Source organism: Eubalaena glacialis, chromosome 14 (assembly GCF_028564815.1).
Source record: "Eubalaena glacialis isolate mEubGla1 chromosome 14, mEubGla1.1.hap2.+ XY, whole genome shotgun sequence".
NCBI lineage: Eukaryota > Metazoa > Chordata > Mammalia > Artiodactyla > Balaenidae > Eubalaena > Eubalaena glacialis.
In genome coordinates this window covers 67,613,716-67,635,130 of record NC_083729.1, presented here as the reverse complement: position 1 = coordinate 67,635,130, position 21,415 = coordinate 67,613,716, and positions in this window count along the sequence as shown.

The window sequence follows — 21,415 nt, the reverse complement described above, 5'->3', positions numbered from 1 at the left end:
CGAGGCCTAGCCCAAGGCACTAAGTACGTCACGCTAGTCTCCCCGTCCCGTGCAGAATTGCCCTGGTACGGCGTCTTAACAGGGACGGGCAGGGTGCCGCTTGCGACTCTTTGCCTCTGTCAGAAACTACATGGACTCTGCAGGGCGCCACTCTGATCCTGGTGACCTAGTGAGCAAAGCCCTGTTTCCCCCACTGGAGAGCAGGCTACGTGCAGCGTCCAAGTTTCCTGCGGAAGAGTGTGGCTGCCTGTGTTGGCTTCACTTCTGGAAGGCCTGTGTGGAGCGACGAGAGAGGGTTCCTAGAGAAAGGGAACGTGTCCTGTGCCCTGCAGGAGGCATCCCAGAGCCCTCATCGCCAAAGGGAAAGCTAGAGGCCTCCACAGGGTTCCAAGTGTCCTTCAGATAGTCCGTCCACGCATTGAGGAGTGCAGGGGCTGTGCACTGACTCTGGGGCCGGTGGGGCAGGAGCTCCAGTATGCTTCTCCTCGGGCCACTGCCTCCTCCCCGTGTCCCATAGACGAACGCTGCGCACAGGATCCCCCATTCGGGGCGACTGCGCAGCATTAGGCTCTCGAGTGCCTCCGGATCACCGCTTTGAAAGCAGAGTGAAAGGCAACCTTCTCCTTTTGCTCCAGCTAGCTAGCTGGCCAAAGCATTCAAGAGACCTCCGGATCACAGCTCTCGCAGGCCTTCGGTGCCACGCCAGGGGCAGGCAGTGCAGAGCGTGAGCTGCAAGGAAAACACTCTTTTCCTGGTGTCCGTTCCGGGTACCCTTTTACTTACCCGCCCTTTCTCTAGGCCACGCAGAGACTAGACATGACATGCTGTCTCGAAGAGGTAGAGCTTCCCCTGAACTCTCCTACGCTTAGAGACGGCGCGAGGACACGTAACCTTCCTGGAGCCTGAAGTCCCGTAGACTCTTCACACACTGCACAACTCCCTGCTTGGAGATGAAACCGGGGAAGTGCCAGAGTGCTCCTTCGGTCTCTTTTCGCTCGCCTGAAACTAAACGCACTAGGGCAGTTGTGACGTTTCGGATTCGGAAGCTCTGCGAACAGTGGCAATTCTCAGCAACACAGGGCAGCCTCAGCCTCAAAGCTGCCGGAAAGTAGAGGGCTGCTGTCAGTCTTCAGTGCTGGAGTGGCCCCGTTGTCAGGAAAAGGGCGCTCTCCTGAGAGCAACACGGTGCTTGCCTGTCCTCGCATGAGGCATCGCCAAGGCGCCAGTGCTACAGGGAACACGACTGTGCCAGGCAGGCTCATAGTAAGGCCCATGGACTGCATGCACAAGCTTGGGCGTGCAGCATTTCCCGTGAAAACGTAGTCCACGCAGGGCCTTCACGCTAGTGAGCTTTCCAGGTCTCCTAGGCCCCCTGCCTCCTAGGCCCCTCCCGTGGAGGAAGACTGCATCCCGAACGTCTCGTCCAAGGGCGACCTCACGACATCCGGGGACCTTGGGCCTCCGGATTACAGCTCGTAAGGCGGAGAGAAAGGCGACACACTGCTTCCTTCGTGGGAGAGCTAGATGTCCGAGCTTGCTAACGGCCGCCCGAACACAGGTCCGGCAGGTCTTTTAGGTGTACGGCCAGTGGTTGCCAGCGCTGAACCTGGGCGGCAATGAAGCAACCCTCTCGGTGGGCTTTAGAATGGGAGCCCTTGCTTGCTGTCTCCCTACGCCAAGCAGGCAGTTGCCTTTCGAAGCAGCCTGGCCAAGGCACGCTTCTCCCCTGAAGCACCCACTAGCTTTTGGCAAGGCGTTACGGAGGGCGAGGCCTAGCCCAAGGCACTAAGTACGTCACGCTAGTCTCCCCGTCCCGTGCAGAATTGCCCTGGTACGGCGTCTTAACAGGGACGGGCAGGGTGCCGCTTGCGACTCTTTGCCTCTGTCAGAAACTACATGGACTCTGCAGGGCGCCACTCTGATCCTGGTGACCTAGTGAGCAAAGCCCTGTTTCCCCCACTGGAGAGCAGGCTACGTGCAGCGTCCAAGTTTCCTGCGGAAGAGTGTGGCTGCCTGTGTTGGCTTCACTTCTGGAAGGCCTGTGTGGAGCGACGAGAGAGGGTTCCTAGAGAAAGGGAACGTGTCCTGTGCCCTGCAGGAGGCATCCCAGAGCCCTCATCGCCAAAGGGAAAGCTAGAGGCCTCCACAGGGTTCCAAGTGTCCTTCAGATAGTCCGTCCACGCATTGAGGAGTGCAGGGGCTGTGCACTGACTCTGGGGCCGGTGGGGCAGGAGCTCCAGTATGCTTCTCCTCGGGCCACTGCCTCCTCCCCGTGTCCCATAGACGAACGCTGCGCACAGGATCCCCCATTCGGGGCGACTGCGCAGCATTAGGCTCTCGAGTGCCTCCGGATCACCGCTTTGAAAGCAGAGTGAAAGGCAACCTTCTCCTTTTGCTCCAGCTAGCTAGCTGGCCAAAGCATTCAAGAGACCTCCGGATCACAGCTCTCGCAGGCCTTCGGTGCCACGCCAGGGGCAGGCAGTGCAGAGCGTGAGCTGCAAGGAAAACACTCTTTTCCTGGTGTCCGTTCCGGGTACCCTTTTACTTACCCGCCCTTTCTCTAGGCCACGCAGAGACTAGACATGACATGCTGTCTCGAAGAGGTAGAGCTTCCCCTGAACTCTCCTACGCTTAGAGACGGCGCGAGGACACGTAACCTTCCTGGAGCCTGAAGTCCCGTAGACTCTTCACACACTGCACAACTCCCTGCTTGGAGATGAAACCGGGGAAGTGCCAGAGTGCTCCTTCGGTCTCTTTTCGCTCGCCTGAAACTAAACGCACTAGGGCAGTTGTGACGTTTCGGATTCGGAAGCTCTGCGAACAGTGGCAATTCTCAGCAACACAGGGCAGCCTCAGCCTCAAAGCTGCCGGAAAGTAGAGGGCTGCTGTCAGTCTTCAGTGCTGGAGTGGCCCCGTTGTCAGGAAAAGGGCGCTCTCCTGAGAGCAACACGGTGCTTGCCTGTCCTCGCATGAGGCATCGCCAAGGCGCCAGTGCTACAGGGAACACGACTGTGCCAGGCAGGCTCATAGTAAGGCCCATGGACTGCATGCACAAGCTTGGGCGTGCAGCATTTCCCGTGAAAACGTAGTCCACGCAGGGCCTTCACGCTAGTGAGCTTTCCAGGTCTCCTAGGCCCCCTGCCTCCTAGGCCCCTCCCGTGGAGGAAGACTGCATCCCGAACGTCTCGTCCAAGGGCGACCTCACGACATCCGGGGACCTTGGGCCTCCGGATTACAGCTCGTAAGGCGGAGAGAAAGGCGACACACTGCTTCCTTCGTGGGAGAGCTAGATGTCCGAGCTTGCTAACGGCCGCCCGAACACAGGTCCGGCAGGTCTTTTAGGTGTACGGCCAGTGGTTGCCAGCGCTGAACCTGGGCGGCAATGAAGCAACCCTCTCGGTGGGCTTTAGAATGGGAGCCCTTGCTTGCTGTCTCCCTACGCCAAGCAGGCAGTTGCCTTTCGAAGCAGCCTGGCCAAGGCACGCTTCTCCCCTGAAGCACCCACTAGCTTTTGGCAAGGCGTTACGGAGGGCGAGGCCTAGCCCAAGGCACTAAGTACGTCACGCTAGTCTCCCCGTCCCGTGCAGAATTGCCCTGGTACGGCGTCTTAACAGGGACGGGCAGGGTGCCGCTTGCGACTCTTTGCCTCTGTCAGAAACTACATGGACTCTGCAGGGCGCCACTCTGATCCTGGTGACCTAGTGAGCAAAGCCCTGTTTCCCCCACTGGAGAGCAGGCTACGTGCAGCGTCCAAGTTTCCTGCGGAAGAGTGTGGCTGCCTGCGTTGGCTTCACTTCTGGAAGGCCTGTGTGGAGCGACGAGAGAGGGTTCCTAGAGAAAGGGAACGTGTCCTGTGCCCTGCAGGAGGCATCCCAGAGCCCTCATCGCCAAAGGGAAAGCTAGAGGCCTCCACAGGGTTCCAAGTGTCCTTCAGATAGTCCGTCCACGCATTGAGGAGTGCAGGGGCTGTGCACTGACTCTGGGGCCGGTGGGGCAGGAGCTCCAGTATGCTTTTCCTCGGGCCACTGCCTCCTCCCCGTGTCCCATAGACGAACGCTGCGCACAGGATCCCCCATTCGGGGCGACTGCGCAGCATTAGGCTCTCGAGTGCCTCCGGATCACCGCTTTGAAAGCAGAGTGAAAGGCAACCTTCTCCTTTTGCTCCAGCTAGCTAGCTGGCCAAAGCATTCAAGAGACCTCCGGAACACAGCTCTCGCAGGCCTTCGGTGCCATGCCAGGGGCACGCAGTGCAGAGCGTGAGCTGCAAGGAAAACACTCTTTTCCTGGTGTCCGTTCCGGGTACCCTTTTACTTACCCGCCCTTTCTCTAGGCCACGCAGAGACTAGACATGACATGCTGTCTCGAAGAGGTAGAGCTTCCCCTGAACTCTCCTACGCTTAGAGACGGCGCGAGGACACGTAACCTTCCTGGAGCCTGAAGTCCCGTAGACTCTTCACACACTGCACAACTCCCTGCTTGGAGATGAAACCGGGGAAGTGCCAGAGTGCTCCTTCGGTCTCTTTTCGCTCGCCTGAAACTAAACGCACTAGGGCAGTTGTGACGTTTCGGATTCGGAAGCTCTGCGAACAGTGGCAATTCTCAGCAACACAGGGCAGCCTCAGCCTCAAAGCTGCCGGAAAGTAGAGGGCTGCTGTCAGTCTTCAGTGCTGGAGTGGCCCCGTTGTCAGGAAAAGGGCGCTCTCCTGAGAGCAACACGGTGCTTGCCTGTCCTCGCATGAGGCATCGCCAAGGCGCCAGTGCTACAGGGAACACGACTGTGCCAGGCAGGCTCATAGTAAGGCCCATGGACTGCATGCACAAGCTTGGGCGTGCAGCATTTCCCGTGAAAACGTAGTCCACGCAGGGCCTTCACGCTAGTGAGCTTTCCAGGTCTCCTAGGCCCCCTGCCTCCTAGGCCCCTCCCGTGGAGGAAGACTGCATCCCGAACGTCTCGTCCAAGGGCGACCTCACGACATCCGGGGACCTTGGGCCTCCGGATTACAGCTCGTAAGGCGGAGAGAAAGGCGACACACTGCTTCCTTCGTGGGAGAGCTAGATGTCCGAGCTTGCTAACGGCCGCCCGAACACAGGTCCGGCAGGTCTTTTAGGTGTACGGCCAGTGGTTGCCAGCGCTGAACCTGGGCGGCAATGAAGCAACCCTCTCGGTGGGCTTTAGAATGGGAGCCCTTGCTTGCTGTCTCCCTACGCCAAGCAGGCAGTTGCCTTTCGAAGCAGCCTGGCCAAGGCACGCTTCTCCCCTGAAGCACCCACTAGCTTTTGGCAAGGCGTTACGGAGGGCGAGGCCTAGCCCAAGGCACTAAGTACGTCACGCTAGTCTCCCCGTCCCGTGCAGAATTGCCCTGGTACGGCGTCTTAACAGGGACGGGCAGGGTGCCGCTTGCGACTCTTTGCCTCTGTCAGAAACTACATGGACTCTGCAGGGCGCCACTCTGATCCTGGTGACCTAGTGAGCAAAGCCCTGTTTCCCCCACTGGAGAGCAGGCTACGTGCAGCGTCCAAGTTTCCTGCGGAAGAGTGTGGCTGCCTGTGTTGGCTTCACTTCTGGAAGGCCTGTGTGGAGCGACGAGAGAGGGTTCCTAGAGAAAGGGAACGTGTCCTGTGCCCTGCAGGAGGCATCCCAGAGCCCTCATCGCCAAAGGGAAAGCTAGAGGCCTCCACAGGGTTCCAAGTGTCCTTCAGATAGTCCGTCCACGCATTGAGGAGTGCAGGGGCTGTGCACTGACTCTGGGGCCGGTGGGGCAGGAGCTCCAGTATGCTTTTCCTCGGGCCACTGCCTCCTCCCCGTGTCCCATAGACGAACGCTGCGCACAGGATCCCCCATTCGGGGCGACTGCGCAGCATTAGGCTCTCGAGTGCCTCCGGATCACCGCTTTGAAAGCAGAGTGAAAGGCAACCTTCTCCTTTTGCTCCAGCTAGCTAGCTGGCCAAAGCATTCAAGAGACCTCCGGATCACAGCTCTCGCAGGCCTTCGGTGCCACGCCAGGGGCAGGCAGTGCAGAGCGTGAGCTGCAAGGAAAACACTCTTTTCCTGGTGTCCGTTCCGGGTACCCTTTTACTTACCCGCCCTTTCTCTAGGCCACGCAGAGACTAGACATGACATGCTGTCTCGAAGAGGTAGAGCTTCCCCTGAACTCTCCTACGCTTAGAGACGGCGCGAGGACACGTAACCTTCCTGGAGCCTGAAGTCCCGTAGACTCTTCACACACTGCACAACTCCCTGCTTGGAGATGAAACCGGGGAAGTGCCAGAGTGCTCCTTCGGTCTCTTTTCGCTCGCCTGAAACTAAACGCACTAGGGCAGTTGTGACGTTTCGGATTCGGAAGCTCTGCGAACAGTGGCAATTCTCAGCAACACAGGGCAGCCTCAGCCTCAAAGCTGCCGGAAAGTAGAGGGCTGCTGTCAGTCTTCAGTGCTGGAGTGGCCCCGTTGTCAGGAAAAGGGCGCTCTCCTGAGAGCAACACGGTGCTTGCCTGTCCTCGCACGAGGCATCGCCAAGGCGCCAGTGCTACAGGGAACACGACTGTGCCAGGCAGGCTCATAGTAAGGCCCATGGACTGCATGCACAAGCTTGGGCGTGCAGCATTTCCCGTGAAAACGTAGTCCACGCAGGGCCTTCACGCTAGTGAGCTTTCCAGGTCTCCTAGGCCCCCTGCCTCCTAGGCCCCTCCCGTGGAGGAAGACTGCATCCCGAACGTCTCCTCCAAGGGCGACCTCACGACATCCGGGGACCTTGGGCCTCCGGATTACAGCTCGTAAGGCGGAGAGAAAGGCGGCACACTGCTTCCTTCGTGGGAGAGCTAGATGTCCGAGCTTGCTAACGGCCGCCCGAACACAGGTCCGGCAGGTCTTTTAGGTGTACGGCCAGTGGTTGCCAGCGCTGAACCTGGGCGGCAATGAAGCAACCCTCTCGGTGGGCTTTAGAATGGGAGCCCTTGCTTGCTGTCTCCCTACGCCAAGCAGGCAGTTGCCTTTCGAAGCAGCCTGGCCAAGGCACGCTTCTCCCCGGAAGCACCCACTAGCTTTTGGCAAGGCGTTACGGAGGGCGAGGCCTAGCCCAAGGCACTAAGTACGTCACGCTAGTCTCCCCGTCCCGTGCAGAATTGCCCTGGTACGGCGTCTTAACAGGGACGGGCAGGGTGCCGCTTGCGACTCTTTGCCTCTGTCAGAAACTACATGGACTCTGCAGGGCGCCACTCTGATCCTGGTGACCTAGTGAGCAAAGCCCTGTTTCCCCCACTGGAGAGCAGGCTACGTGCAGCGTCCAAGTTTCCTGCGGAAGAGTGTGGCTGCCTGTGTTGGCTTCACTTCTGGAAGGCCTGTGTGGAGCGACGAGAGAGGGTTCCTAGAGAAAGGGAACGTGTCCTGTGCCCTGCAGGAGGCATCCCAGAGCCCTCATCGCCAAAGGGAAAGCTAGAGGCCTCCACAGGGTTCCAAGTGTCCTTCAGATAGTCCGTCCACGCATTGAGGAGTGCAGGGGCTGTGCACTGACTCTGGGGCCGGTGGGGCAGGAGCTCCAGTATGCTTTTCCTCGGGCCACTGCCTCCTCCCCGTGTCCCATAGACGAACGCTGCGCACAGGATCCCCCATTCGGGGCGACTGCGCAGCATTAGGCTCTCGAGTGCCTCCGGATCACCGCTTTGAAAGCAGAGTGAAAGGCAACCTTCTCCTTTTGCTCCAGCTAGCTAGCTGGCCAAAGCATTCAAGAGACCTCCGGAACACAGCTCTCGCAGGCCTTCGGTGCCACGCCAGGGGCAGGCAGTGCAGAGCGTGAGCTGCAAGGAAAACACTCTTTTCCTGGTGTCCGTTCCGGGTACCCTTTTACTTACCCGCCCTTTCTCTAGGCCACGCAGAGACTAGACATGACATGCTGTCTCGAAGAGGTAGAGCTTCCCCTGAACTCTCCTACGCTTAGAGACGGCGCGAGGACACGTAACCTTCCTGGAGCCTGAAGTCCCGTAGACTCTTCACACACTGCACAACTCCCTGCTTGGAGATGAAACCGGGGAAGTGCCAGAGTGCTCCTTCGGTCTCTTTTCGCTCGCCTGAAACTAAACGCACTAGGGCAGTTGTGACGTTTCGGATTCGGAAGCTCTGCGAACAGTGGCAATTCTCAGCAACACAGGGCAGCCTCAGCCTCAAAGCTGCCGGAAAGTAGAGGGCTGCTGTCAGTCTTCAGTGCTGGAGTGGCCCCGTTGTCAGGAAAAGGGCGCTCTCCTGAGAGCAACACGGTGCTTGCCTGTCCTCGCATGAGGCATCGCCAAGGCGCCAGTGCTACAGGGAACACGACTGTGCCAGGCAGGCTCATAGTAAGGCCCATGGACTGCATGCACAAGCTTGGGCGTGCAGCATTTCCCGTGAAAACGTAGTCCACGCAGGGCCTTCACGCTAGTGAGCTTTCCAGGTCTCCTAGGCCCCCTGCCTCCTAGGCCCCTCCCGTGGAGGAAGACTGCATCCCGAACGTCTCGTCCAAGGGCGACCTCACGACATCCGGGGACCTTGGGCCTCCGGATTACAGCTCGTAAGGCGGAGAGAAAGGCGACACACTGCTTCCTTCGTGGGAGAGCTAGATGTCCGAGCTTGCTAACGGCCGCCCGAACACAGGTCCGGCAGGTCTTTTAGGTGTACGGCCAGTGGTTGCCAGCGCTGAACCTGGGCGGCAATGAAGCAACCCTCTCGGTGGGCTTTAGAATGGGAGCCCTTGCTTGCTGTCTCCCTACGCCAAGCAGGCAGTTGCCTTTCGAAGCAGCCTGGCCAAGGCACGCTTCTCCCCTGAAGCACCCACTAGCTTTTGGCAAGGCGTTACGGAGGGCGAGGCCTAGCCCAAGGCACTAAGTACGTCACGCTAGTCTCCCCGTCCCGTGCAGAATTGCCCTGGTACGGCGTCTTAACAGGGACGGGCAGGGTGCCGCTTGCGACTCTTTGCCTCTGTCAGAAACTACATGGACTCTGCAGGGCGCCACTCTGATCCTGGTGACCTAGTGAGCAAAGCCCTGTTTCCCCCACTGGAGAGCAGGCTACGTGCAGCGTCCAAGTTTCCTGCGGAAGAGTGTGGCTGCCTGTGTTGGCTTCACTTCTGGAAGGCCTGTGTGGAGCGACGAGAGAGGGTTCCTAGAGAAAGGGAACGTGTCCTGTGCCCTGCAGGAGGCATCCCAGAGCCCTCATCGCCAAAGGGAAAGCTAGAGGCCTCCACAGGGTTCCAAGTGTCCTTCAGATAGTCCGTCCACGCATTGAGGAGTGCAGGGGCTGTGCACTGACTCTGGGGCCGGTGGGGCAGGAGCTCCAGTATGCTTTTCCTCGGGCCACTGCCTCCTCCCCGTGTCCCATAGACGAACGCTGCGCACAGGATCCCCCATTCGGGGCGACTGCGCAGCATTAGGCTCTCGAGTGCCTCCGGATCACCGCTTTGAAAGCAGAGTGAAAGGCAACCTTCTCCTTTTGCTCCAGCTAGCTAGCTGGCCAAAGCATTCAAGAGACCTCCGGATCACAGCTCTCGCAGGCCTTCGGTGCCACGCCAGGGGCAGGCAGTGCAGAGCGTGAGCTGCAAGGAAAACACTCTTTTCCTGGTGTCCGTTCCGGGTACCCTTTTACTTACCCGCCCTTTCTCTAGGCCACGCAGAGACTAGACATGACATGCTGTCTCGAAGAGGTAGAGCTTCCCCTGAACTCTCCTACGCTTAGAGACGGCGCGAGGACACGTAACCTTCCTGGAGCCTGAAGTCCCGTAGACTCTTCACACACTGCACAACTCCCTGCTTGGAGATGAAACCGGGGAAGTGCCAGAGTGCTCCTTCGGTCTCTTTTCGCTCGCCTGAAACTAAACGCACTAGGGCAGTTGTGACGTTTCGGATTCGGAAGCTCTGCGAACAGTGGCAATTCTCAGCAACACAGGGCAGCCTCAGCCTCAAAGCTGCCGGAAAGTAGAGGGCTGCTGTCAGTCTTCAGTGCTGGAGTGGCCCCGTTGTCAGGAAAAGGGCGCTCTCCTGAGAGCAACACGGTGCTTGCCTGTCCTCGCACGAGGCATCGCCAAGGCGCCAGTGCTACAGGGAACACGACTGTGCCAGGCAGGCTCATAGTAAGGCCCATGGACTGCATGCACAAGCTTGGGCGTGCAGCATTTCCCGTGAAAACGTAGTCCACGCAGGGCCTTCACGCTAGTGAGCTTTCCAGGTCTCCTAGGCCCCCTGCCTCCTAGGCCCCTCCCGTGGAGGAAGACTGCATCCCGAACGTCTCGTCCAAGGGCGACCTCACGACATCCGGGGACCTTGGGCCTCCGGATTACAGCTCGTAAGGCGGAGAGAAAGGCGACACACTGCTTCCTTCGTGGGAGAGCTAGATGTCCGAGCTTGCTAACGGCCGCCCGAACACAGGTCCGGCAGGTCTTTTAGGTGTACGGCCAGTGGTTGCCAGCGCTGAACCTGGGCGGCAATGAAGCAACCCTCTCGGTGGGCTTTAGAATGGGAGCCCTTGCTTGCTGTCTCCCTACGCCAAGCAGGCAGTTGCCTTTCGAAGCAGCCTGGCCAAGGCACGCTTCTCCCCTGAAGCACCCACTAGCTTTTGGCAAGGCGTTACGGAGGGCGAGGCCTAGCCCAAGGCACTAAGTACGTCACGCTAGTCTCCCCGTCCCGTGCAGAATTGCCCTGGTACGGCGTCTTAACAGGGACGGGCAGGGTGCCGCTTGCGACTCTTTGCCTCTGTCAGAAACTACATGGACTCTGCAGGGCGCCACTCTGATCCTGGTGACCTAGTGAGCAAAGCCCTGTTTCCCCCACTGGAGAGCAGGCTACGTGCAGCGTCCAAGTTTCCTGCGGAAGAGTGTGGCTGCCTGTGTTGGCTTCACTTCTGGAAGGCCTGTGTGGAGCGACGAGAGAGGGTTCCTAGAGAAAGGGAACGTGTCCTGTGCCCTGCAGGAGGCATCCCAGAGCCCTCATCGCCAAAGGGAAAGCTAGAGGCCTCCACAGGGTTCCAAGTGTCCTTCAGATAGTCCGTCCACGCATTGAGGAGTGCAGGGGCTGTGCACTGACTCTGGGGCCGGTGGGGCAGGAGCTCCAGTATGCTTTTCCTCGGGCCACTGCCTCCTCCCCGTGTCCCATAGACGAACGCTGCGCACAGGATCCCCCATTCGGGGCGACTGCGCAGCATTAGGCTCTCGAGTGCCTCCGGATCACCGCTTTGAAAGCAGAGTGAAAGGCAACCTTCTCCTTTTGCTCCAGCTAGCTAGCTGGCCAAAGCATTCAAGAGACCTCCGGATCACAGCTCTCGCAGGCCTTCGGTGCCACGCCAGGGGCAGGCAGTGCAGAGCGTGAGCTGCAAGGAAAACACTCTTTTCCTGGTGTCCGTTCCGGGTACCCTTTTACTTACCCGCCCTTTCTCTAGGCCACGCAGAGACTAGACATGACATGCTGTCTCGAAGAGGTAGAGCTTCCCCTGAACTCTCCTACGCTTAGAGACGGCGCGAGGACACGTAACCTTCCTGGAGCCTGAAGTCCCGTAGACTCTTCACACACTGCACAACTCCCTGCTTGGAGATGAAACCGGGGAAGTGCCAGAGTGCTCCTTCGGTCTCTTTTCGCTCGCCTGAAACTAAACGCACTAGGGCAGTTGTGACGTTTCGGATTCGGAAGCTCTGCGAACAGTGGCAATTCTCAGCAACACAGGGCAGCCTCAGCCTCAAAGCTGCCGGAAAGTAGAGGGCTGCTGTCAGTCTTCAGTGCTGGAGTGGCCCCGTTGTCAGGAAAAGGGCGCTCTCCTGAGAGCAACACGGTGCTTGCCTGTCCTCGCACGAGGCATCGCCAAGGCGCCAGTGCTACAGGGAACACGACTGTGCCAGGCAGGCTCATAGTAAGGCCCATGGACTGCATGCACAAGCTTGGGCGTGCAGCATTTCCCGTGAAAACGTAGTCCACGCAGGGCCTTCACGCTAGTGAGCTTTCCAGGTCTCCTAGGCCCCCTGCCTCCTAGGCCCCTCCCGTGGAGGAAGACTGCATCCCGAACGTCTCCTCCAAGGGCGACCTCACGACATCCGGGGACCTTGGGCCTCCGGATTACAGCTCGTAAGGCGGAGAGAAAGGCGACACACTGCTTCCTTCGTGGGAGAGCTAGATGTCCGAGCTTGCTAACGGCCGCCAGAACACAGGTCCGGCAGGTCTTTTAGGTGTACGGCCAGTGGTTGCCAGCGCTGAACCTGGGCGGCAATGAAGCAACCCTCTCGGTGGGCTTTAGAATGGGAGCCCTTGCTTGCTGTCTCCCTACGCCAAGCAGGCAGTTGCCTTTCGAAGCAGCCTGGCCAAGGCACGCTTCTCCCCGGAAGCACCCACTAGCTTTTGGCAAGGCGTTACGGAGGGCGAGGCCTAGCCCAAGGCACTAAGTACGTCACGCTAGTCTCCCCGTCCCGTGCAGAATTGCCCTGGTACGGCGTCTTAACAGGGACGGGCAGGGTGCCGCTTGCGACTCTTTGCCTCTGTCAGAAACTACATGGACTCTGCAGGGCGCCACTCTGATACTGGTGACCTAGTGAGCAAAGCCCTGTTTCCCCCACTGGAGAGCAGGCTACGTGCAGCGTCCAAGTTTCCTGCGGAAGAGTGTGGCTGCCTGTGTTGGCTTCACTTCTGGAAGGCCTGTGTGGAGCGACGAGAGAGGGTTCCTAGAGAAAGGGAACGTGTCCTGTGCCCTGCAGGAGGCATCCCAGAGCCCTCATCGCCAAAGGGAAAGCTAGAGGCCTCCACAGGGTTCCAAGTGTCCTTCAGATAGTCCGTCCACGCATTGAGGAGTGCAGGGGCTGTGCACTGACTCTGGGGCCGGTGGGGCAGGAGCTCCAGTATGCTTTTCCTCGGGCCACTGCCTCCTCCCCGTGTCCCATAGACGAACGCTGCGCACAGGATCCCCCATTCGGGGCGACTGCGCAGCATTAGGCTCTCGAGTGCCTCCGGATCACCGCTTTGAAAGCAGAGTGAAAGGCAACCTTCTCCTTTTGCTCCAGCTAGCTAGCTGGCCAAAGCATTCAAGAGACCTCCGGATCACAGCTCTCGCAGGCCTTCGGTGCCACGCCAGGGGCAGGCAGTGCAGAGCGTGAGCTGCAAGGAAAACACTCTTTTCCTGGTGTCCGTTCCGGGTACCCTTTTACTTACCCGCCCTTTCTCTAGGCCACGCAGAGACTAGACATGACATGCTGTCTCGAAGAGGTAGAGCTTCCCCTGAACTCTCCTACGCTTAGAGACGGCGCGAGGACACGTAACCTTCCTGGAGCCTGAAGTCCCGTAGACTCTTCACACACTGCACAACTCCCTGCTTGGAGATGAAACCGGGGAAGTGCCAGAGTGCTCCTTCGGTCTCTTTTCGCTCGCCTGAAACTAAACGCACTAGGGCAGTTGTGACGTTTCGGATTCGGAAGCTCTGCGAACAGTGGCAATTCTCAGCAACACAGGGCAGCCTCAGCCTCAAAGCTGCCGGAAAGTAGAGGGCTGCTGTCAGTCTTCAGTGCTGGAGTGGCCCCGTTGTCAGGAAAAGGGCGCTCTCCTGAGAGCAACACGGTGCTTGCCTGTCCTCGCACGAGGCATCGCCAAGGCGCCAGTGCTACAGGGAACACGACTGTGCCAGGCAGGCTCATAGTAAGGCCCATGGACTGCATGCACAAGCTTGGGCGTGCAGCATTTCCCGTGAAAACGTAGTCCACGCAGGGCCTTCACGCTAGTGAGCTTTCCAGGTCTCCTAGGCCCCCTGCCTCCTAGGCCCCTCCCGTGGAGGAAGACTGCATCCCGAACGTCTCCTCCAAGGGCGACCTCACGACATCCGGGGACCTTGGGCCTCCGGATTACAGCTCGTAAGGCGGAGAGAAAGGCGACACACTGCTTCCTTCGTGGGAGAGCTAGATGTCCGAGCTTGCTAACGGCCGCCCGAACACAGGTCCGGCAGGTCTTTTAGGTGTACGGCCAGTGGTTGCCAGCGCTGAACCTGGGCGGCAATGAAGCAACCCTCTCGGTGGGCTTTAGAATGGGAGCCCTTGCTTGCTGTCTCCCTACGCCAAGCAGGCAGTTGCCTTTCGAAGCAGCCTGGCCAAGGCACGCTTCTCCCCGGAAGCACCCACTAGCTTTTGGCAAGGCGTTACGGAGGGCGAGGCCTAGCCCAAGGCACTAAGTACGTCACGCTAGTCTCCCCGTCCCGTGCAGAATTGCCCTGGTACGGCGTCTTAACAGGGACGGGCAGGGTGCCGCTTGCGACTCTTTGCCTCTGTCAGAAACTACATGGACTCTGCAGGGCGCCACTCTGATACTGGTGACCTAGTGAGCAAAGCCCTGTTTCCCCCACTGGAGAGCAGGCTACGTGCAGCGTCCAAGTTTCCTGCGGAAGAGTGTGGCTGCCTGTGTTGGCTTCACTTCTGGAAGGCCTGTGTGGAGCGACGAGAGAGGGTTCCTAGAGAAAGGGAACGTGTCCTGTGCCCTGCAGGAGGCATCCCAGAGCCCTCATCGCCAAAGGGAAAGCTAGAGGCCTCCACAGGGTTCCAAGTGTCCTTCAGATAGTCCGTCCACGCATTGAGGAGTGCAGGGGCTGTGCACTGACTCTGGGGCCGGTGGGGCAGGAGCTCCAGTATGCTTTTCCTCGGGCCACTGCCTCCTCCCCGTGTCCCATAGACGAACGCTGCGCACAGGATCCCCCATTCGGGGCGACTGCGCAGCATTAGGCTCTCGAGTGCCTCCGGATCACCGCTTTGAAAGCAGAGTGAAAGGCAACCTTCTCCTTTTGCTCCAGCTAGCTAGCTGGCCAAAGCATTCAAGAGACCTCCGGAACACAGCTCTCGCAGGCCTTCGGTGCCACGCCAGGGGCACGCAGTGCAGAGCGTGAGCTGCAAGGAAAACACTCTTTTCCTGGTGTCCGTTCCGGGTACCCTTTTACTTACCCGCCCTTTCTCTAGGCCACGCAGAGACTAGCCATGACATGCTGTCTCGAAGAGGTAGAGCTTCCCCTGAACTCTCCTACGGTTAGAGACGGCGCGAGGACACGTAACCTTCCTGGAGCCTGAAGTCCCGTAGACTCTTCACACACTGCACAACTCCCTGCTTGGAGATGAAACCGGGGAAGTGCCAGAGTGCTCCTTCGGTCTCTTTTCGCTCGCCTGAAACTAAACGCACTAGGGCAGTTGTGACGTTTCGGATTCGGAAGCTCTGCGAACAGTGGCAATTCTCAGCAACACAGGGCAGCCTCAGCCTCAAAGCTGCCGGAAAGTAGAGGGCTGCTGTCAGTCTTCAGTGCTGGAGTGGCCCCGTTGTCAGGAAAAGGGCGCTCTCCTGAGAGCAACACGGTGCTTGCCTGTCCTCGCATGAGGCATGGCCAAGGCGCCAGTGCTACAGGGAACACGACTGTGCCAGGCAGGCTCATAGTAAGGCCCATGGACTGCATGCACAAGCTTGGGCGTGCAGCATTTCCCGTGAAAACGTAGTCCACGCAGGGCCTTCACGCTAGTGAGCTTTCCAGGTCTCCTAGGCCCCCTGCCTCCTAGGCCCCTCCCGTGGAGGAAGACTGCATCCCGAACGTCTCCTCCAAGGGCGACCTCACGACATCCGGGGACCTTGGGCCTCCGGATTACAGCTCGTAAGGCGGAGAGAAAGGCGACACACTGCTTCCTTCGTGGGAGAGCTAGATGTCCGAGCTTGCTAACGGCCGCCCGAACACAGGTCCGGCAGGTCTTTTAGGTGTACGGCCAGTGGTTGCCAGCGCTGAACCTGGGCGGCAATGAAGCAACCCTCTCGGTGGGCTTTAGAATGGGAGCCCTTGCTTGCTGTCTCCCTACGCCAAGCAGGCAGTTGCCTTTCGAAGCAGCCTGGCCAAGGCACGCTTCTCCCCGGAAGCACCCACTAGCTTTTGGCAAGGCGTTACGGAGGGCGAGGCCTAGCCCAAGGCACTAAGTACGTCACGCTAGTCTCCCCGTCCCGTGCAGAATTGCCCTGGTACGGCGTCTTAACAGGGACGGGCAGGGTGCCGCTTGCGACTCTTTGCCTCTGTCAGAAACTACATGGACTCTGCAGGGCGCCACTCTGATCCTGGTGACCTAGTGAGCAAAGCCCTGTTTCCCCCACTGGAGAGCAGGCTACGTGCAGCGTCCAAGTTTCCTGCGGAAGAGTGTGGCTGCCTGTGTTGGCTTCACTTCTGGAAGGCCTGTGTGGAGCGACGAGAGAGGGTTCCTAGAGAAAGGGAACGTGTCCTGTGCCCTGCAGGAGGCATCCCAGAGCCCTCATCGCCAAAGGGAAAGCTAGAGGCCTCCACAGGGTTCCAAGTGTCCTTCAGATAGTCCGTCCACGCATTGAGGAGTGCAGGGGCTGTGCACTGACTCTGGGGCCGGTGGGGCAGGAGCTCCAGTATGCTTTTCCTCGGGCCACTGCCTCCTCCCCGTGTCCCATAGACGAACGCTGCGCACAGGATCCCCCATTCGGGGCGACTGCGCAGCATTAGGCTCTCGAGTGCCTCCGGATCACCGCTTTGAAAGCAGAGTGAAAGGCAACCTTCTCCTTTTGCTCCAGCTAGCTAGCTGGCCAAAGCATTCAAGAGACCTCCGGATCACAGCTCTCGCAGGCCTTCGGTGCCACGCCAGGGGCAGGCAGTGCAGAGCGTGAGCTGCAAGGAAAACACTCTTTTCCTGGTGTCCGTTCCGGGTACCCTTTTACTTACCCGCCCTTTCTCTAGGCCACGCAGAGACTAGCCATGACATGCTGTCTCGAAGAGGTAGAGCTTCCCCTGAACTCTCCTACGGTTAGAGACGGCGCGAGGACACGTAACCTTCCTGGAGCCTGAAGTCCCGTAGACTCTTCACACACTGCACAACTCCCTGCTTGGAGATGAAACCGGGGAAGTGCCAGAGTGCTCCTTCGGTCTCTTTTCGCTCGCCTGAAACTAAACGCACTAGGGCAGTTGTGACGTTTCGGATTCGGAAGCTCTGCGAACAGTGGCAATTCTCAGCAACACAGGGCAGCCTCAGCCTCAAAGCTGCCGGAAAGTAGAGGGCTGCTGTCAGTCTTCAGTGCTGGAGTGGCCCCGTTGTCAGGAAAAGGGCGCTCTCCTGAGAGCAACACGGTGCTTGCCTGTCCTCGCATGAGGCATCGCCAAGGCGCCAGTGCTACAGGGAACACGACTGTGCCAGGCAGGCTCATAGTAAGGCCCATGGACTGCATGCACAAGCTTGGGCGTGCAGCATTTCCCGTGAAAACGTAGTCCACGCAGGGCCTTCACGCTAGTGAGCTTTCCAGGTCTCCTAGGCCCCCTGCCTCCTAGGCCCCTCCCGTGGAGGAAGACTGCATCCCGAACGGCTCCTCCAAGGGCGACCTCACGACATCCGGGGACCTTGGGCCTCCGGATTACAGCTCGTAAGGCGGAGAGAAAGGCGACACACTGCTTCCTTCGTGGGAGAGCTAGATGTCCGAGCTTGCTAACGGCCGCCCGAACACAGGTCCGGCAGGTCTTTTAGGTGTACGGCCAGTGGTTGCCAGCGCTGAACCTGGGCGGCAATGAAGCAACCCTCTCGGTGGGCTTTAGAATGGGAGCCCTTGCTTGCTGTCTCCCTACGCCAAGCAGGCAGTTGCCTTTCGAAGCAGCCTGGCCAAGGCACGCTTCTCCCCTGAAGCACCCACTAGCTTTTGGCAAGGCGTTACGGAGGGCGAGGCCTAGCCCAAGGCACTAAGTACGTCACGCTAGTCTCCCCGTCCCGTGCAGAATTGCCCTGGTACGGCGTCTTAACAGGGACGGGCAGGGTGCCGCTTGCGACTCTTTGCCTCTGTCAGAAACTACATGGACTCTGCAGGGCGCCACTCTGATCCTGGTGACCTAGTGAGCAAAGCCCTGTTTCCCCCACTGGAGAGCAGGCTACGTGCAGCGTCCAAGTTTCCTGCGGAAGAGTGTGGCTGCCTGTGTTGGCTTCACTTCTGGAAGGCCTGTGTGGAGCGACGAGAGAGGGTTCCTAGAGAAAGGGAACGTGTCCTGTGCCCTGCAGGAGGCATCCCAGAGCCCTCATCGCCAAAGGGAAAGCTAGAGGCCTCCACAGGGTTCCAAGTGTCCTTCAGATAGTCCGTCCACGCATTGAGGAGTGCAGGGGCTGTGCACTGACTCTGGGGCCGGTGGGGCAGGAGCTCCAGTATGCTTTTCCTCGGGCCACTGCCTCCTCCCCGTGTCCCATAGACGAACGCTGCGCACAGGATCCCCCATTCGGGGCGACTGCGCAGCATTAGGCTCTCGAGTGCCTCCGGATCACCGCTTTGAAAGCAGAGTGAAAGGCAACCTTCTCCTTTTGCTCCAGCTAGCTAGCTGGCCAAAGCATTCAAGAGACCTCCGGATCACAGCTCTCGCAGGCCTTCGGTGCCACGCCAGGGGCAGGCAGTGCAGAGCGTGAGCTGCAAGGAAAACACTCTTTTCCTGGTGTCCGTTCCGGGTACCCTTTTACTTACCCGCCCTTTCTCTAGGCCACGCAGAGACTAGACATGACATGCTGTCTCGAAGAGGTAGAGCTTCCCCTGAACTCTCCTACGCTTAGAGACGGCGCGAGGACACGTAACCTTCCTGGAGCCTGAAGTCCCGTAGACTCTTCACACACTGCACAACTCCCTGCTTGGAGATGAAACCGGGGAAGTGCCAGAGTGCTCCTTCGGTCTCTTTTCGCTCGCCTGAAACTAAACGCACTAGGGCAGTTGTGACGTTTCGGATTCGGAAGCTCTGCGAACAGTGGCAATTCTCAGCAACACAGGGCAGCCTCAGCCTCAAAGCTGCCGGAAAGTAGAGGGCTGCTGTCAGTCTTCAGTGCTGGAGTGGCCCCGTTGTCAGGAAAAGGGCGCTCTCCTGAGAGCAACACGGTGCTTGCCTGTCCTCGCATGAGGCATCGCCAAGGCGCCAGTGCTACAGGGAACACGACTGTGCCAGGCAGGCTCATAGTAAGGCCCATGGACTGCATGCACAAGCTTGGGCGTGCAGCATTTCCCGTGAAAACGTAGTCCACGCAGGGCCTTCACGCTAGTGAGCTTTCCAGGTCTCCTAGGCCCCCTGCCTCCTAGGCCCCTCCCGTGGAGGAAGACTGCATCCCGAACGTCTCCTCCAAGGGCGACCTCACGACATCCGGGGACCTTGGGCCTCCGGATTACAGCTCGTAAGGCGGAGAGAAAGGCGACACACTGCTTCCTTCGTGGGAGAGCTAGATGTCCGAGCTTGCTAACGGCCGCCCGAACACAGGTCGGGCAGGTCTTTTAGGTGTACGGCCAGTGGTTGCCAGCGCTGAACCTGGGCGGCAATGAAGCAACCCTCTCGGTGGGCTTTAGAATGGGAGCCCTTGCTTGCTGTCTCCCTACGCCAAGCAGGCAGTTGCCTTTCGAAGCAGCCTGGCCAAGGCACGCTTCTCCCCGGAAGCACCCACTAGCTTTTGGCAAGGCGTTACGGAGGGCGAGGCCTCGCCCAAGGCACTAAGTACGTCACGCTAGTCTCCCCGTCCCGTGCAGAATTGCCCTGGTACGGCGTCTTAACAGGGACGGGCAGGGTGCCGCTTGCGACTCTTTGCCTCTGTCAGAAACTACATGGACTCTGCAGGGCGCCACTCTGATACTGGTGACCTAGTGAGCAAAGCCCTGTTTCCCCCACTGGAGAGCAGGCTACGTGCAGCGTCCAAGTTTCCTGCGGAAGAGTGTGGCTGCCTGTGTTGGCTTCACTTCTGGAAGGCCTGTGTGGAGCGACGAGAGAGGCTTCCTAGAGAAAGGGAACGTGTCCTGTGCCCTGCAGGAGGCATCCCAGAGCCCTCATCGCCAAAGGGAAAGCTAGAGGCCTCCACAGGGTTCCAAGTGTCCTTCAGATAGTCCGTCCACGCATTGAGGAGTGCAGGGGCTGTGCACTGACTCTGGGGCCGGTGGGGCAGGAGCTCCAGTATGCTTCTCCTCGGGCCACTGCCTCCTCCCCGTGTCCCATAGACGAACGCTGCGCACAGGATCCCCCATTCGGGGCGACTGCGCAGCATTAGGCTCTCGAGTGCCTCCGGATCACCGCTTTGAAAGCAGAGTGAAAGGGAACCTTCTCCTTTTGCTCCAGCTAGCTAGCTGGCCAAAGCATTCAAGAGACCTCCGGATCACAGCTCTCGCAGGCCTTCGGTGCCATGCCAGGGGCAGGCAGTGCAGAGCGTGAGGTGCAAGGAAAACACTCTTTTCCTGGTGTCCGTTCCGGGTACCCTTTTACTTACCCGCCCTTTCTCTAGGCCACGCAGAGACTAGACATGACATGCTGTCTCGAAGAGGTAGAGCTTCCCCTGAACTCTCCTACGCTTAGAGACGGCGCGAGGACACGTAACCTTCCTGGAGCCTGAAGTCCCGTAGACTCTTCACACACTGCACAACTCCCTGCTTGGAGATGAAACCGGGGAAGTGCCAGAGTGCTCCTTCGGTCTCTTTTCGCTCGCCTGAAACTAAACGCACTAGGGCAGTTGTGACGTTTCGGATTCGGAAGCCCTGCGAGCAGTGGCAATTCTCAGCAACACAGGGCAGCCTCAGCCTCAAAGCTGCCGGAAAGTAGAGGGCTGCTGTCAGTCTTCAGTGCTGGAGTGGCCCCGTTGTCAGGAAAAGGGCGCTCTCCTGAGAGCAACACGGTGCTTGCCTGTCCTCGCATGAGGCATCGCCAAGGCGCCAGTGCTACAGGGAACACGACTGTGCCAGGCAGGCTCATAGTAAGGCCCATGGACTGCATGCACAAGCTTGGGCGTGCAGCATTTCCCGTGAAAACGTAGTCCACGCAGGGCCTTCACGCTAGTGAGCTTTCCAGGTCTCCTAGGCCCCCTGCCTCCTAGGCCCCTCCCGTGGAGGAAGACTGCATCCCGAACGTCTCCTCCAAGGGCGACCTCACGACATCCGGGGACCTTGGGCCTCCGGATTACAGCTCGTAAGGCGTAGAGAAAGGCGGCACACTGCTTCCTTCGTCGGAGAGCTAGATGTCCGAGCTTGCTAACGGCCGCCCGAACACAGGTCCGGCAGGTCTTTTAGGTGTACGGCCAGTGGTTGCCAGCGCTGAACCTGGGCGGCAATGAAGCAACCCTCTCGGTGGGCTTTAGAATGGGAGCCCTTGCTTGCTGTCTCCCTACGCCAAGCAGGCAGTTGCCTTTCGAAGCAGCCTGGCCAAGGCACGCTTCTCCCCTGAAGCACCCACTAGCTTTTGGCAAGGCGTTACGGAGGGCGAGGCCTAGCCCAAGGCACTAAGTACGTCACGCTAGTCTCCCCGTCCCGTGCAGAATTGCCCTGGTACGGCGTCTTAACAGGGACGGGCAGGGTGCCGCTTGCGACTCTTTGCCTCTGTCAGAAACTACATGGACTCTGCAGGGCGCCACTCTGATACTGGTGACCTAGTGAGCAAAGCCCTGTTTCCCCCACTGGAGAGCAGGCTACGTGCAGCGTCCAAG